The sequence below is a fragment of the Ceratina calcarata genome, unplaced genomic scaffold (genome assembly GCF_001652005.2).
Source record: "Ceratina calcarata isolate Rehan_Ccalc_2016 unplaced genomic scaffold, ASM165200v1 scaffold297.2, whole genome shotgun sequence".
NCBI classification, from domain to species: Eukaryota; Metazoa; Arthropoda; class Insecta; order Hymenoptera; family Apidae; genus Ceratina; species Ceratina calcarata.
The window spans coordinates 1,087,721-1,104,607 of NW_017152138.1; the positions used below are offsets into that span (position 1 = coordinate 1,087,721).

Below are 16,887 nucleotides of genomic sequence, written 5' to 3' on the forward strand. Positions count from 1 at the left end.
ATCACTATAATTCTAGCTTTTTAATAGTAATAGGAATCTATAATAACAAATTCAACATGCTAGCATTGTTTAAGTATATGTATAGCCTACACGTTCTTAATTACTTTCTAAGTGCTCAGTTCAAAGACTAATATTCTCTCAGGCTGAAAATTCTTTTTCGATTAACTCCTGTTTTAAAACCTTCGAGAGCAATTCAATCACATGTGAAGTCGACCCGATCGAGATCTGTCCCGGCAAAATCCAATCGAGTTAAAGGGCACGAATTGTTTCGCACGGGAACTTCTCAACTTTTTAAATTACACTTCTATAGATATCGGAAGTAAGTACATCATTGAATGCAATCTCGAACTGTTCCCAATAAAGGTCATTGGTGATCCCCTGTTATCATTATCGGTAGACCGTGGGTTTTATACGCTTGTAGAAAAAAATATGGAAAATATATATTTATACGTGCGCACGAATACACGTGATTATTTTTGAAGCGTAAAAGAAATCTCTTGATAATTTCGAGTTACTTTGGAATTTCGGAGTTTCATTCCTTCATTTTATTCAGAATGATCCAAGTTGGAAATGGGACGATTACAGTGGTCTTCTTCAATGGTTGTATTACGGGAAAAGCCGAAGGCCTGAGTCGTATACCTGCGGCTGTTTACTCTTACCTGATGTCATTGTAATATCTCCCCTAAATTTCTGGCTGCCAGACGTGAAGCAAGGCCTCGCTCTAAGCTTGTTTCACACTTAGGCTTATTCACCGAGTTCCCAAAACAAGCGCATTTTTATTCATTGTCTATTAGAAGTCGAATATACTTCAACATTTCACGTTGATGATTTAGGTCTACTCACATGCTAAAGAATTAAGTCACCAAATAAACTACGTGTTCGATAGTTTTACTCGTATCAGCAATTATATATATAATAATAATAGTTGTAAGTCGTGGATCACTTCTGAAATAAAAGTATTTTGATTTTTACTCAAAATCGCTTATTGCTAGGTAGAATTGGAACGTCAGGTTGTCATAAAGATGACTTAGTTGCAATCCACGTCGATAGTTTCATAAATAGCGAAAAACAGTGTGTTATGTGTACATAAATATGTATGTAACTCGAAATCTAGTCAGTACGTTATGAAACGGGTATACATATATGTTCTAGATAAGATTGCACGGGAGTTTGCTTCGACCCGTAGGAAGTCGAGTCAGTGGAAATCTGGGCCAAGCTTAACTTAAACGATCGCTCGGGGGCAATGTGAAAAGAGCTTTAGGTCGTAGACGGTCGCTTGGGTTAAGGTGGAGCTCTTCGGGTAGGGTGGATTTACTTCGTGTTGTATTGTACACCTGCGTTTCCTGTCGGCCGAATCGCAGGGGCGCGCACCTGACCACCGGAAGCCTCTGTCGTCCCCCCGAACGAAAACGGGAATCCACTCTCACTTTTACATACGTCAATAATACATTTTATTATTTCTCTACCGAAGCTTAATTTAGACAAAAAATACTAGCTAATAAATAAATTTATTTATAAGAAATATTCGTACATACAATTAAATAAAAGCAATATTAAATATATATTATATGGCCAAAAGGAAAATTTATCGAACTTTCAAATGACTACGAATAATAAATAAAATAAACGCGAAATTGAATAAAATTGTTAAGCTGAATAGTCGACGATAATTTAATCAATCGATGCGGAGTTGCGAAACGAATTTCGCTTTCTAAGGAACTCGCGTCGCGTTCCTACGCGACCGTCGACGAGGATTTCGAGGCTTGGCTTCTTTTTATGTACGAGAGCCGATTGGTCTCCATGGTTTTTTTTTGTATTTGCCACGGCTGACTCATCGATGAGGGTTGCAACTATCGCGTATCGCGTGCATGATTGATCATACTGTTTGTAATGTCAGGTGTGCACGCGTGTTCCCTGCAAACATACCTCGTTCGATCGGCCACGTGCTACGCGTAGGTTGTTAGCAGTTATCGTGATAAGAATTGGGAACGTGATTGGTCGAGGAACCCTTTGTGCTCTTTGGTGAACGAATAATTTTCATTTTTCATCTAAATACAAATACACACCGTAAATCCGTGTTCAACTGGGTCAGTGGCTTTCCTTTATCAAACTTGACGTCTGTACTATTTTTTCAACCGAAAAAGAAAAGAAAACAGAACCCACACGTTCTATCAAGTGGCTCTGGAAAGATATTAGTCCTCACCCCTCGAAGGCAGTGATTAAAAGAAGAGAGGCTAGAAGAGCACAGGCGTGGAGATAGGAGTGCGTATGCACACAGAAGTAACGCGAGCAGAGATAAGCTTTCGATATCAGGTGCCAAGACTGATAAAGAGCACATTCCGAGCACCAGTTCTCATGCCGCGCGCCGACCGTGCGTCGCCGCCAAGCCGTGCCGTGTCAACAACGATTTTCGTTCGTACCGTGTCGTTTTTCAGCTCACGGTGTCGTTCACCCGCGTTTATCCCGTTCAGAAGATCATGTCGCATCGAGGATGACCGACGCGAGTTGGATCAGATGCGACTCTTGCAGAGTCTGCTGGTTCCGTGTCGCGCAAAGGCTGGGCATTCTCACTTTCTTCTGCAGGTAAACTTATCAGCAGACGTGCGGATTTACATTTACTCGTACGCTCCACTCACTGATAAATACCGAATTTTATGCAAAAAGATCGAATGTGCAAAAAATATAAGGAATGCATTTATAAAGTATCAAAAACTGATCATAATGCTTAAATGATAGTTTGTTTAAATTAAACTCTTGTTTGTGAGAGCACCAGAGCTATAAAATCAAACTTAACACTTCGTAAGTAAGCATACTATGTTGTAACGTTGGATTTTATTATTAATTTTATGGATGCGATCTCTTAGGGACGTGAAATTTATTATGAGAAAACAAAAATTTAAATAGAGAATGTAAATGAGCCAAGTTGAAATAGATGTCTCTTTTCGGGTGTCTCGACCCGCGGATATTAAACGAGAACGACGTGTAATCTATCTTATATGCACACGTTATATTGCTTCTGCGTGTAGGTGGTGCTCGACAACGTCAAAGGGTAGTTAGCTCGGTTTAATAAAGGCGTAAGGCGTTCTGGATGACACAGTTCACCAGATGGGGAGCTTAACTTTCCTTTATTTCACTTTTGGCAGCGAGTTTTAGACTGCGTAATTTCCTGGGTGATATTAAAGATCGAGGCTCGTCAACAACGATTAGAATCGTTATCTATGGTCGTTGAAGTTTGCTGATTAATTGCCTTCCATATATTGTTTTAGTAATGAACAACAGTAGGCGAACGAGAGTCAGAAACATTGTATGCAGTCGTCGATATATTTTAATCTCTTCATCTGTTCTGTCGATTACTGGAAGACATAGTACATTCATAATGTATAATATTAAATAAATAGACGATCGTCTTGCAATGATAAACTAAACGACAGTCTGTTGATTATGGTGATGCGAAATACCTTGTGCATTAATCGATAGGAACAGTTAACTGCTACGAACGTTTATTACCGAAACAAGGGGGTTGGGTAGTTGTTTTTCAGAAAAGTTCATCTCTTCAGCGCTTCCGTTGTTGGCCAGAAGGTTGTTTCCTCGAGGAAATTCGATCAGCCGAGCTTTCTGTTCGACTTTGCGCGAGTAACATTCATTTACCTCGAGTCAAGCGGAATAAAAGGTGCCCCAGAGAAATGATTAAATCGTCTTCTCGTGCCGCGCAACGTCTACAGATATACATAAGTCAATTCGTACTTCTTTTTATTCGCGAGGAAGAAAGGAAGTTCATCTTTCGGAGATAATTCCTCGAACTCTGTCTCAGTTAAAGGAATTCCGTTTTCCTTTCCTCTGTCTATTGTACCTCGTTGAATGGTGACGGACAACGAGAAGAGGAGCAGAAGTCTCTCGGTGGCCGCTCGAGTCAGAAAATAAAAGGAGGATACCCTATGGCCCCTGGAAGACTCTCTGGCTGGTAATTTCCGCGACACGAATCTGGTCTCATTGGAAACGGAGTCCGCGGGAGGGAACGCATTGTCCTTGCCCCGCGCTTCCTCCACAAAATACACCGAGTCGAATCCGGTGTTCGCGTTTCTACACGTGTTGCGATGGCTGGTTGCTCGAAATTCGTCGATTGTCTTCGCGTGCATCGGCCGATTGTTTCCGCCGGGGACAATGCGTGCGCGCCCGTCCATAATTAGCCTCGCATACGTCTACACCGCTTGTTCTAGATCATTTTCAACGAACGTTCCTCGCTATAATTAGACTTTTGTTTGGAGAATCGAGGCTCCGATCGTAGAGTCCTCTTCACAAAGTCCTGTTGCGTCGATGCTTCTCGATAGGGGGTGCAAAACGTTTGCCGGAAGCGACACTTGAGTAAAGTCAGGAAACATATGCTGCACATATTGTGTTATTGAGTACAAAGCGTACTACGAGTATCACTTAAAATCGTACACTCTTCGAATTTGATCCATTCGATTAGAGTTTGTTTGAAATATTAAAGCCATAAATTTACCAGATGATATATAAAAATACAATTTTCTTATAATGCAGCAAAAACTAATGCTTGCAACATTTAAAAGGAAATGGAAGTGGTTTGGTCCAGTTTTAAAAGAGTTATTTAATTTTAAGATTTTCGTAAACGAATTCTATTAAGCATTAAAAAAAGGGAGTATCCATTGTAGGCAATTAAACCCGGTCTCTGGAGAATTGAACAATTTTCAACCGGCTCATTAGTTGGAACTGGTAACTAATGCATTGCGTTTGCCTCGAGCACATAGTTTACCAGAGAACGACTCTGCTCGGAAACAATTTGATTGACCTACGAGACGCGGTGCACAAAAGACAGGAATTTCGCGTTGATTTCGCAAACAATTACGTTGAACCGCTCATCCTAATTGACGACTGCTAGCGTTTTTTTTCTTCTCATCGCTGTTGCAGCTTGCGCAACTGTTTCGTAATGACGCGGTCGGATTAATTCGCGTTCGCGTTGAAAATTCATCGATTGGCTTCCATGATCGTGGGGAGTTCGAAATTCACGTAACCGCCGGAAAACGACGGGGCGCGATGAAAATCGACCTCTGTTCCGTCTGTTCCGTCGTCGTAGTCGTTCTGGTCCTATAACGAGCCGGTTACATAAACGTTTAAAGGCAGTCGGTGTTACGAGGATGCGCGATAGATCTCCGTCGCGGTTGTATAATCGTGCCGCGAGATTGAAATGACCGTGCGCCCCCGCCTGACCGCGAGTTCTCCTGTTGATAATTGAGCGAATCGTGAGGATACTTAGGAAACGTGACTCGTGCCCAGCGGTTACATACAGGGTAAATCAGTATAAAGTCCTATTTCAAGTTAACCTATGTATCAGAGATTGAGAAATTAATTTACGTTGATAAAAGATAAGAATATCTGTTCAATAATTACTATCTTATGATAAATACATAGAAAAATTCTCTTAATTACATCAGTAAATAATAACGATAAGAGAAAATCTATGAAATTGTAAAGAATTGAATTTAGAAAGGCAAACAAAAATGTTCAATTGGAATAAAATTAATCGTGCATAAAATATGAATGCACGTTATATGCAAAACTACGAAAATCAACATATTTCTGTAACGTAAAAAAAGTTTCAATCTAACTTTCATCTTTTAAATTGGTATTGCAAATATTTTATTTTATATAACAATCTGCAGTCTACGAATACAATGACTATAATTGGAACAAAGGTTGGGTTTAATCATCGGGTATAAAATTCCTTAAACTTAATAGCGTAATAGAGGAAGTGAAACGTCGAAGCGGAACACGAGTAGGACAGTAGGTCGCGATACGAACATCCTAAGTCCTAACTGAGCCAACATTCTTTCCACTATCTCCCCATAAACGTGCATTCCCTTTTTCTCGTCTACTGCATTTTCATGCAGTTTTTTTTTTCATTAACCGGTACCGGCCTAGCCGATATCCTTGCCTCGCCGGCCTCCTCTGAACTTTAGATAATAAGATCTCCGGGTTTAGCGAGCACTGTGTGAAAAAAAAAAGTGAACTAGGGACTCGAACTCTGTTGTCTCCGCTTCCTTTGTTATTGCAAATGATGGCTGATGAATGGGGAGGCTGCGGTCGAGGATTACGCACTTCTCTCTTACGGGTATTGCAAGGACAGCCGCCTGAGCTGCTACTCTTGTAACCTAAGACGCTGTCGAAATTACAAAATGACAGTTTTGTTTGAAACCTTTCTCGTCTGCTCGAAACCAGGTCTAGAGACAGTAATTATAATACTAATAAGAACGAGGGTGTACTTTATGAATAGAAATTGTACGTACTTGTAGAAGATGGATAATGAAAGTCATTAAAAAAAATGTGGCAGTGAGATTACGTTCGGTAGATCTTTAGAAAAAGATGAAAAAAATCATAGAGGAGAAGAGAGGTTCTCAGAAGAGTGTCTGGTGATATTCGATATTCCCAGAGGATAAGAAACTGGATCAGCCTTTCCTCTCCAGTCTGAGTACTCGCTCGAGAGCGCAATCGACTCTGAATTTTTCCTCGTTTACGATCCTCAACGTCGCGTCGCGCCGGGCGTTGGGGCGAACAATGACGGCGGGAAGAAGGGATCAGTGCATAGAGGCGATCGAACTCTTTCGCCACTTGGCAAATATTCTGTTCGTCAGCGACTTGCATCCATGCAAGACGGTAGAAATTTTGCTACAATCTTCTATGATACTTTGGGGAAAATGTATCTCGAGTGGCCGACGAATCGAACGTTGGATGGCATCTGGAGCAACGGAGTTCCTGCTGGCCGTGCGCGAGCTCAGGAATACTGCGTCGCGTCGCGACGGGAACCGAGAGACTTCAATGCCAGGCTACGTGATCTCTGGAACGCAGGAGCGACGACATCGGTCGAGAGAGAGGCCGACTGACTGGTAGCGAGTGGGAGGAGAAAAGAGAAGAAGAGAAAACTCCGCGTGTTTCGTACGGACCTCCCGCGCGAGAAAAATGATAACACAGAGCATCGTTCACTGGCTTCTCAAAAGTCAGTGTGAACTAAAATTCCTTCCTTGGTCGAGTCTTTTTCGGAAAATTATCTCATGATAAAAGTGATTCTTCTGCTTTCATCTTACTAACTGGAATAACTGTATAAAATAACCAACTGCGAATAAATGCAAAAACTACTAAAAATGAGAGGTGAAGATGAGACAAATTGAGAATTGCAAATGTTACGTATAGTAAGAATATATTTTATATAAGAAAATCGGGTAAAGGAAAGAAGCATGGACGTCGATGCGATGTCAGGACATTCATCAATGATTCCATCCAATCATTCGACGAGGAAAGTCTTTCCTACCTGCGTCTCTGTCACGCGTTTTCGCCTGAAAACGAAGAAAAGAGCGAGTTAGAAAAAAGAACAACAGGCAAGCCGGAATTCCGTGGGACGAACAAAGACCGAGGCATACAGTGGGAATCAAAAGTGGGCGTACGACTTGAGAGCAGAGAATTTGAACGAAGTTTTTGATACAGTAAAAAAATATTAATAGTATCGAGTCGTATTTGTATTAAACCAAAAACACACTTCGTTGCAACGAATCCATATTATCTAAATTAAAAGAGACAAGCGAAGTTATTATTGTACAGAATGAGTCAATAAGAAGTGAATCATTTGAAGTGAACAATTGTTAACGAAAACTTTCTGTGCATTTATCATAATACAATGTTCAGTGAATGTACGTTCCTGAATTTTATCGAATTAAAATACATTTTCCAAGGTTCTACAGTAAAATCAATAAATAAACAATGATTGCAAATGGTACGTAATAATTAATTCATTCTTAATTCAATTGTTTCTTAACCGTGTCGAGATAAAGACAGTTTTAGTATACATTGAAAATTCGTGTGGTGGAATAGCGAAGGAATACGGGTTAGGAGCAAAGCTGTAAAGCCATATCGGATGTGACCCCGATCTATGGATGGTGCAGAAATATTCATCTCGCAAGAGTGTCCATCTTTGTAATGTGTGTACTCGGTTTTGACTCTCGCTGTATATAAGTGAAAAGGAAAGGGTGGAAGACGTGGAGAAGAAGGAACGTTACGTACGGTATGTACAGAAGACGGCGTGGAAAGAAGAAGAGGGAAAGAGAGAGGCGGCATGACAGAAACCACGTTGGAACGACGAAGAGGAATCGAACAATGCGGTGAAGAGGATTGTTGGAGGGGTATGAAACACGTTGGAGGGAGGTAAGGTAGGAACGCGCAGCTGAAAAGTGGAGGCGCGACCGAAGAGGGAGGGAAGGTTACGGTGACGTTCAGGGAAAGGTAAAGAGGTTGAGGGGGAGGAGTGTACGAGGAGCGAGGGAGAGAGAACGGTAGAGCGATAGAGATGAACGTAGAAGGGGACGGGGACACCGGCTTGCCTCGGTCGGAGTAAAGCGAAGCCAACAAACTCACGTCAGTTCGAAGCTGGAGGGATGCCAGCGTTCCTCGTGCGTTCTTCGATAATATTGTGTCGCGTCTCGTGTGTTTTACGATAGTCACCCCCGTTCAACCACCGGAACCCGGGACCATCTTTGAAAGTGAAATTCTTCGGTGAACCGACTGAGCGACTTCCCATTTCATAGTGCGATTCCGAGATCCCGATCGATTCTGGATCGTTCCTACGCGGAAAGCAAAGTGTCGCTCGCCGGATTCCATAAGTGATTTCTTTGCGATCGAACAATTTTCAGCGCGAGATCGTGTCCCCTTCCAAATGAAAGGAGTACTACATGAGTCAGAAGAATTGTTAAAAAATAGTGCGCGTAGCGTCGGAGGTACAGAGATTGGAATCGATTCTAGATCATCGATCATCGTTCGTACGAAATCGGATTGTAGAACTCGGCTCGTAAGATCGTGAATTGTGCAATTATTCCAAGATACGAAATCACAGTTCATCCAACTCGCTATCGTCGAAGCATTCGTTAAAAAATAAATGGTGCGTGGGGGCGTTGAAAAAACCGAGTAAAGTGTAACGGAAGACGCATAAGATCGGGCATGTTCGATGGTGGATTTGTTTAATTAGAAAAGTGACTAGTAGGGGGCAAGGGTTGAAACGAAGAGCTTCAGTTTTCCCTGATGATATGAACGGGGCGCAATTAAGGCGGTTAACGGAGTCGGGAATACCTGTCCGGCGGCGGGCCAAAACCGGTACGAGCGTTCTCCATGCGATATAGTGCGCTCCGCCGCCTCCTCCCCCTCCTCTTCCTTCTTCCTCGTGGCTGCTGCATGCAGCCTTCAAAAGGTGCATACACCTTCGCCTGGTCGAGTCTGCGCTTCTTCTTCTTCTTCGTCTTCCCTTGTGCGCCTCTCCACTCTCTTTCTCTCTGTCTTCCCTTCGCCCGTTCCTTCGTTTCTTCCTCCGTGTACCGGTGTACAATATAGGTATGTAGCCTCGCTGTTTCAAACGAACATGGACGCCAAGTGATTCTCCCGTGTGCGACCCGTTAATCGCGAAAAGGTATCGTGTTGTTGTTCTGTGTCTTTGACGACAGTGGCAGTCGCGAACGGAAGCAAAGGAGCGTCGATGTGGAGGGGAACGGGCAAGCCGAGTCGCGAGGTGGATTATCTGTGCGTGCGGTGCTGCGATACGGGGGTGGGAATGTTTGAAAGGGCGGGAACGGGGAGGTGATACAGGAGACCCGAGTCGGAAAAGGAATTCGTGAGAGTCGTTGCAGGAATCGAACAGCGAACTTCAAGAAGAGGAATAAAGAGAAAGGGAAGAGAGAGAAGAGGATGATAGAAGAGGAGAGGATAGGGAGAGGAAAAGAGGAAAATGGAAGGTCTCTAGCGAGCGATCATTGAAATTCTTTGCTCGTTCGTTAACTGGACAGAACCGCGAGCTGCGAGATAGAGTAACGTCCATGAGGTTTGAACGAAGGACGAATTGTTGAGAAGCCACGCCATGAGAATCCTGAAAACGCTGCACTGGTAGGTTTCAACTGCTGCTCGTCGCTGCTGCGGCTGCCGCCTTGTTGACTCTTCTTCTACGCGCGGTCTTTCCGCTCTGCTCTGCCCATTACTACTACTACTACTATTACTACTTCTTTCTTGTTTTCGACTTCGGCTTTGTCGCTCGTGATTTTAAAAGCAAAATCGCCTCGCCCGGTGTACATAGAGTAGTTCGTTAATCCCGAACTCCGGGCGCGTGTTCGAGCAAACTTCCTCTTTGTATGGAAATTGATTCGAAGAAACAGCGAGTAAGCGTTCGCTTGAGAATCCACTGGTACCATCCCCCCGCGTCCCTCTTCTACCGGAGGCAATACCGCTCGACGGATGTTAAAAAGGTGTCTATGAGACATCCTGTATGATTCAGAACGAATAGAAAGTCAAACGCGGACAAGACAGGTTTTTTTTATGTCGAAGATTTTCGCGTCTCACCGGAACCAAAGTTAAACGACGAACCTTGACGAACAGATGAACGAGCCAAGGTAGTCGGAGCACGCGATACACTTTTATTCACTTGTTAACGCTTTGAGTGCCTAGAGGTAACCGAGAACATGATTTCCCGTCAAAATTCGCGATAACAACTAGGCTAATGATAGTTAATAATATTCCAAAGTCGTTTAGAAAATGCAAATCTCTTTATACACGTCGAAACGAATTGACAAATGAGAGATGAGTAGATAAGAGTTGCAGGCGAGGAAACAATTTACTTGAAAGCAGTTTAAAAACAATTCCCAAGCATGTAACATTTCCCATCTCGTTTGGCATTAATCGTAAATTACACGCGGACACCGATCACTTAAGATCGTTTTAAAACAAATCGTTTTGTAAATAGGTCTGTACCGAGCATAATAAGGACGCCGTGCTGGGGTATGCGTCACCCTGCGATACGATTCGCATTACGCGGCACTCAAAGTTTGAATTTAGCCAAAAGTAGATTAGCCTCGATTGCATCCTCTAGGTCAGCATGTCTTCGAGTCGTAAAAGGTTCAGGCATGCCCGTTTCGTAGGACGCGACGTGTTCGCCTGATCGTTACCGTGAAAACGCGCTTACTTACAGCCGAAGGTACATTTGCCGAGCACGGTCGTTAACGAGCATGAATAGACAGACAACGGTACCCTATTCGCCTGTGAGAGAGGTAGCGCATAATTTCACTCGAACGAGCTTCCTCGCTTCCACCATTCATTCCATCGGAATTCCTCTTAAACTTTGACACCAGAAAAATTTCTGGCTTTCCTCAGAGTCCGGGAACAGGAATTTTTGTTACATAATCTGTTGGTCGATCAGAAATGCCGCCGCGAATTTTATTCGAGTTGCAAACGCTCTATGGTTCTCTCTCTCTTTCTCTCCGGTATTTTACAGAGAACGTTCAGAGTACAGAGCACAATATTATAGACAGTGTTGTTGCTCATCACTGAATCGCGGATTGTTTAACACTAATGCTAGCTGATTTGAAAAACGCATTTCAAATGGAAATTTCTTTCGTTGATTCACGTTTCGTACTTAACAGTTCTTCGCGTTACATACTTCCTGCACGTTAAATTTAAAAATCCGCGATCTACTCCTTACGTTAAATAATTTTGTACATTTTCCTCGAACTGTCGTATTTCGAAGCTTCGACGGGCCTTCAATTTCGTTTGGGAAACGAACAGTTTTTCCGGGTTTGGGACGACCATCCATTAGTCGGTTACCTGGCCCTCAGGTATAGAAGCGTGGGTAGTGTCTCAGAAATCGCGTGGAACACGCGGTCAATACAACGCATTTCTTGCCCGACGACGTTTAGCATTCTGATTTTTCCCCGTGCCACGGTTGGAATTCCTTCGCCGCGAGTTTCTTCCCACGAGACGTTTGTATGTAATGTACCCACTTCCACTCCGCGCGCGTTTAACGCAACTCGAATCACGCCCGAGTTCCTTTCATCCAGGGAACGAAATTTCAACTTGCTCAGCCATTCCGAGTCGTGTGATTATTTAAAAGTGGCAGAAAAAAAAAAAAATTGGATCCTTTAGGTCTCGCTTAATCGTTATGCAAGCGAAATTGAAACGGGTTAAAAACGAATGTTAAAGTTGATTCATGAAGTAAGGGTTCGCCTTGGTATCCGATTTTAGAGAATTCCATGAATTCGCTACGGTAGCCCGTTTCTGAACGGAGCATGGCGTCGCCTGGCGTCTCGAGAGAGACGGCCAGATCTGAGGCCTCTGAGCGGAGTCGTCGTAAGGCAAGATGGAACGGTTTTAGCGAGTTCCTCGCGAGAAGAAGACGGCCGAAGAGAGTTCGGGTGTTGAAGAGGTGCAACGCGATTAGGTAGTCTGTTCTTTGAGCTTTGAAACCGTCCCCACCGACAGACGACGGGGTACTTCGTGGAACGTTCGGTTCTCGACGAAAACCATACTCTCTTAGGATAAAAGGCCAGGGCTCGATGTCTCGTTGAATTATCGCTCTTTTGACATTCCGAAGGATAACCAGAAACTCCGAACAGATTCCTCTTAGAAGATTTCGATTTTTTCTAAGCACTTCACTTTTCTTTATTTTCTCAATGCTAAATTATATCATTTCGACGAGAATTAGAAATTAAACTTTGTATATGCCGTCTAATTGAACGGAAGAAAACGTCATTCCTATAAATACTGTATTTGTCTACATAGCCTGAATGTGCAGAAAATATAAAGAGTGCATGTACAAAATCTGACTTATTGACATTACAAATGTTTTACTTTAGAGAGAAATCCGCGTTCCAAAATCCATCATCAATCGCAGTTTCCTTTGTCTCAGAATGAGAGAAATAAAGAGGAACGTTTAGTTTCGAGCGAAATAAGGAAGAAACCGACTCGCGTTAGGGTCAGCCTCGAGCATTTTTCCTAGAAGTACCCCGGTCGAATCGACTACACTCCGTGTGGTCGTGTGTTCCTTTTTAAGAGTAAATCCCTATTAAAAGCGTAGCCAGCCACCGACTAGCCTAGATATCGTGTTTTCCCGCTTTAGAAGTGACCAGGGAGAGAGAGCTGGTCGAGTTTCCCATCGCTGTACCCACCTAGGTAGATGCACGTACTTACTTACTTAGTACATACACTCCTGTACATACGATGTGTCACCCAATATGTTTTATCTTTTTGTCGTTCCGTCTACCGGAGCACGTTCGATCGTGGTCTTCGTTGTTTCTTGCTATTTCCAGCGTTCTTGATCGACGGTAACGCAGTACACGCGATACACACAGCACGATCATAATTGTAAAAACGTTACGTCTGTTCGACGTATCATTCGGCGTCTATCAATTTTTAATACCGCCGTAGCTGGGTGTCAGAGTTTATCAAACCTATTTTTTGATATCAAGTCACGAACGTTATCTTATCAAATAAAGGAACAGCAGTGACATGATACATAAAATGCAAGTCTGATAAAAATTTGGATTCGATATTGCCCCTCCGACTTTGAGTCATTCGTTTTACTCACATCTGTTCACATTTAAGGATGTATTGGCTATATAGTCAATCCCAAAAGTTTATGTACCTGAGAAAAACGCATTTCCTATAATTAAAAATTGTGCAGTTTTCTTCTAATTTCGATATTTAATGAGTTAAGTATGATTATTTGGCATTTTATTGATGTTGACAAAATCCGACCATACCAGCGTCGAAACGGCGAACTTTTGGAAAAAAATTTCGTTTTTCGTCAATAACTCTTAAACCCTTGGAGATACGGGAAAATTGCATAGAACCTTTCTTGTAGAGGATGACGAGATCTACAATTCGTACTTAAGTCGGGGAACGGTTAAAAGATGTGAACGGTGTCGCGGGCGTTCCTCGGAGCCGATCCTCTGAAAAGAGTTCACGGAGAAAGCACGTGAACTCGTTTACGCACATGTGCTCCAGTAGGTACCGAGCCGCGATATCTACATATCTCTCGTACACGTATTGCGTGCGCGTTTTCTGTTGTCTTTTGTCCAGACGCGTATATTGTCTCGGTTCTCTACACAGAAACGCGAAAGCACAAAACCCGGGTGAATTCACGTGGGCCAGCGTTTGTGAACCTTCGCCTTCGTCGCGCCTCTTGTTCTTCGCTCCCTTCCGTTGCCCTTGTAACTGGATCCATGGTTAGTTAATAAAAAGGAGAAAGAATCGTATTCACCGCCTCAGTAAGCTGATCGAGTTCCTCGAATATTTCTGTCGAACCTTCTCCCATTCGTCGTCATAGTACGAGTCAACGAACAATACATACGCTAATCTTATGTAGAATCGTAAGGCAAAACGAATTTTAAATTGTATCCAAAAGTATTAAATGAAGATAATGTTCGATCTTTTAAGCAGTCCCTAAATAAAGACGCACACATGATAAAATTGTAGATAGTCCAATAATGGAAGTCCTGATCAATGTTAAGAAAGTCTCCAACAACTTCTAGATTTTATGTTGAAAACTGTCGCCTTTGGGAAATGAAATCTCGTTGAACCATTTTTTTTTTTTTTGCTATCCGTAGTAATTCTCAGTTAAACGATATTTCCCTTTGTAGCCGGCATAGTAATTGCAGTCTCCTTCGACGAGGTCCACTTGATACCTACGTACTACCCTTGCAAAAGGTTAACAAGCTCTACACCGACTGATGCTTTTCTAAAACAGCCTCTCGCGGGATAACGAGATTCGAACGATGAAACTGGAAAGAAAGGGGATTCGTTCTTGTTCTTTAGGCGGTCGTGTTTCGCTTTCCCTCAGCGTGGGGGTGCATCGTTGAACAACCTGCCGTGTCTTTTATCCGTGTTCCTTTGCAGTAAATAAGGAATGGAGAGATGCTCCGCCAGACGTGAATCGCTTTTCAGATTTAATATTAGAAATTTTTACAAATGTTTAAGCTAGGTATAAAATAATATACATATTTTAATAAATTGAGATTGAAATGTAAAAATATTCAAGGAAAACGTCGAACGAAAATACTGAAGCTCATTTTAATTTAAAAAAACCGTGATTACGAGAATTATAATTTGAATAAACATTAAAATTGTAGTAGAATATAATGCAGAATAGAACGAGGTACTTTTTGTCGGACGATTTTATGAAAATTGATGTCGAATTAACGTTAATAGACTCGCCAATTGCTGCTGGCAATCGATAGTTCGACCTCAGCTCGATGCCCGTTTGAAATTTCTTACGCATTATTCACACCGCTCTCGTTGGACCGGTAATAGCTCGGGAATGAATGCAAGAGCCCGAACCGAACCGGGTAATGCATTCTAGTAAATTTTCTAAGCCTTTCAAACCCTTCCCGTATTCGATTTCTTAATGAACGCTTTTCCATTGCTTATTTCCCTCGCCTGATCGTTCGGCTTATTTCTGTCATCGTTTAACGCGCAACGTCGTCGCCACGCCAAGAATTATCACGAGTTCCGAGTGTCGCGTGTCACGAATAATCTCGGGTGGGCGCCAGCTTCCGGATCTTGATAAAAAGTTGCCGACCTCCGGGGAAACTCGCGACGAAACACAGCAATCAAGATCCGAACAAAACTGTGACGGCAACTCGGACTTTCTGCAACTCCCGGTTTCCTAATCTGACACAGGCCGTGCTATTTGTTTTGAACGCCAATACCTTTCAGGGAATTCAAGTGAAACAGAATTTATGTTAGACCTCGAGAATTTAGAACTACCCCATTACAGTTTTCTTAAATCGATGCTATTCTTTACTCGCTACATACCTGCTTTAAATGATATACGTATGTAACGCGAGAAGGAGAGCAGCTCGTGTTACATTTAAAAAAGTATTTTCAGTCGACTACCGAGCCGAGGAAAGAAGTTCTATGAAACCAGATGTTATTAAAGGTCCTAGTGTGCTTCGAACTTGAAGTTCGTAATTATCATGGACGGCGTTGAAGGGGTGAAGTCCCCCTGTCTCAGGACCTAGCGTCGCGTAAATTTCCACTTTTACGGAGATTCTCCTCGCGCACGTACCTCCACTGACCGCAAGCTTCTGCTTTTTATAACGACGTTGCGTTCATTCTTAATAAAGAAACCTCTAATCCATACGACCCGTGCGCGAGGAAACAACTTCATGCGATAAAAGTAATTGCTGGCCTGTGTAACATGTTAATTTCGCGTATTATCAGAGAATAGAATTACTCAGAACTAGCGTTTGTACGTCGCAAAGAAAGCAAGCGTCGATCGACGGGAGGTAAAAGGAGGTTCTTCGTTTTCGAAGAATTCTCCGAAGGGAGGAACGCGGCTTCTAATTGCAAGAACATTGGTGAGAGAGCAGTAATTTTCGGCTGACCTCGATTGCGTGTAAGAAACGCGTTCAGGTAACTCGTTATCTCCACCTCTTAGGTTAATTCCTCTCTTCCGTGGCTCGCGTACAACCCTGACCACATGTATATACGCGTGCACAGACATGCATTGTACCGTTCCTGTAAAAATTTAGCTTAGCCAGGCACCGCTTCTCCAGCAATTTGCTCGCTTAGTCCCGTTGGCACCCTTAGCAGCACACAGATATTTCTGCTCCCTGAATACCATCTAAGTATCTTCACCGTTTGCTCGCCCCTCCTCTTCTTTCCTCTAATTAATTTACGAAAATCTCTTCTTTTGTCTACCGCTTTGGGACACCGCAACGGTTTAATCCCTGTGTCGCGAACTGGAATTTAAAACGATGAATAAAAAGATATCCAGCTATGGAGTAAAAGCTAAGAAAGAAACATGTGAGTTTAGTATATCTAAGACTGTTCGAAGGTTGCTAGAAGATTGATATCCGTCGTATCCGATGAAAATTGGTGTCAACCACTCTCGGCGGTGTTCCAAGCGGGTTGCGCTCGCGTCACTTTGCTCTATCCGCAAGTGGCGCGAGCCGAACGCTGATGAATAGGGAAAGAACAACGGTGTTCCGTCGCGAAAAGAAAAGAGCATAGAGAAAAGAAGGGATAAGGTGTGCGCTCTCCTCGAGCGCGCATCGAAAATCGTTGAAGGAGGAC

General features: G+C 42.9%; 1 protein-coding gene across 3 annotated transcripts in view; it reads left to right on the top strand.

Annotated features, from left to right (window-relative positions):
* The window catches only part of LOC108624058 (MAGUK p55 subfamily member 5-A), a 51,533-nt gene that overhangs the window by 22,617 nt on the left and 12,029 nt on the right, over nucleotides 1–16,887 (top strand). The gene's annotated exons all lie outside the window — the stretch shown is intronic.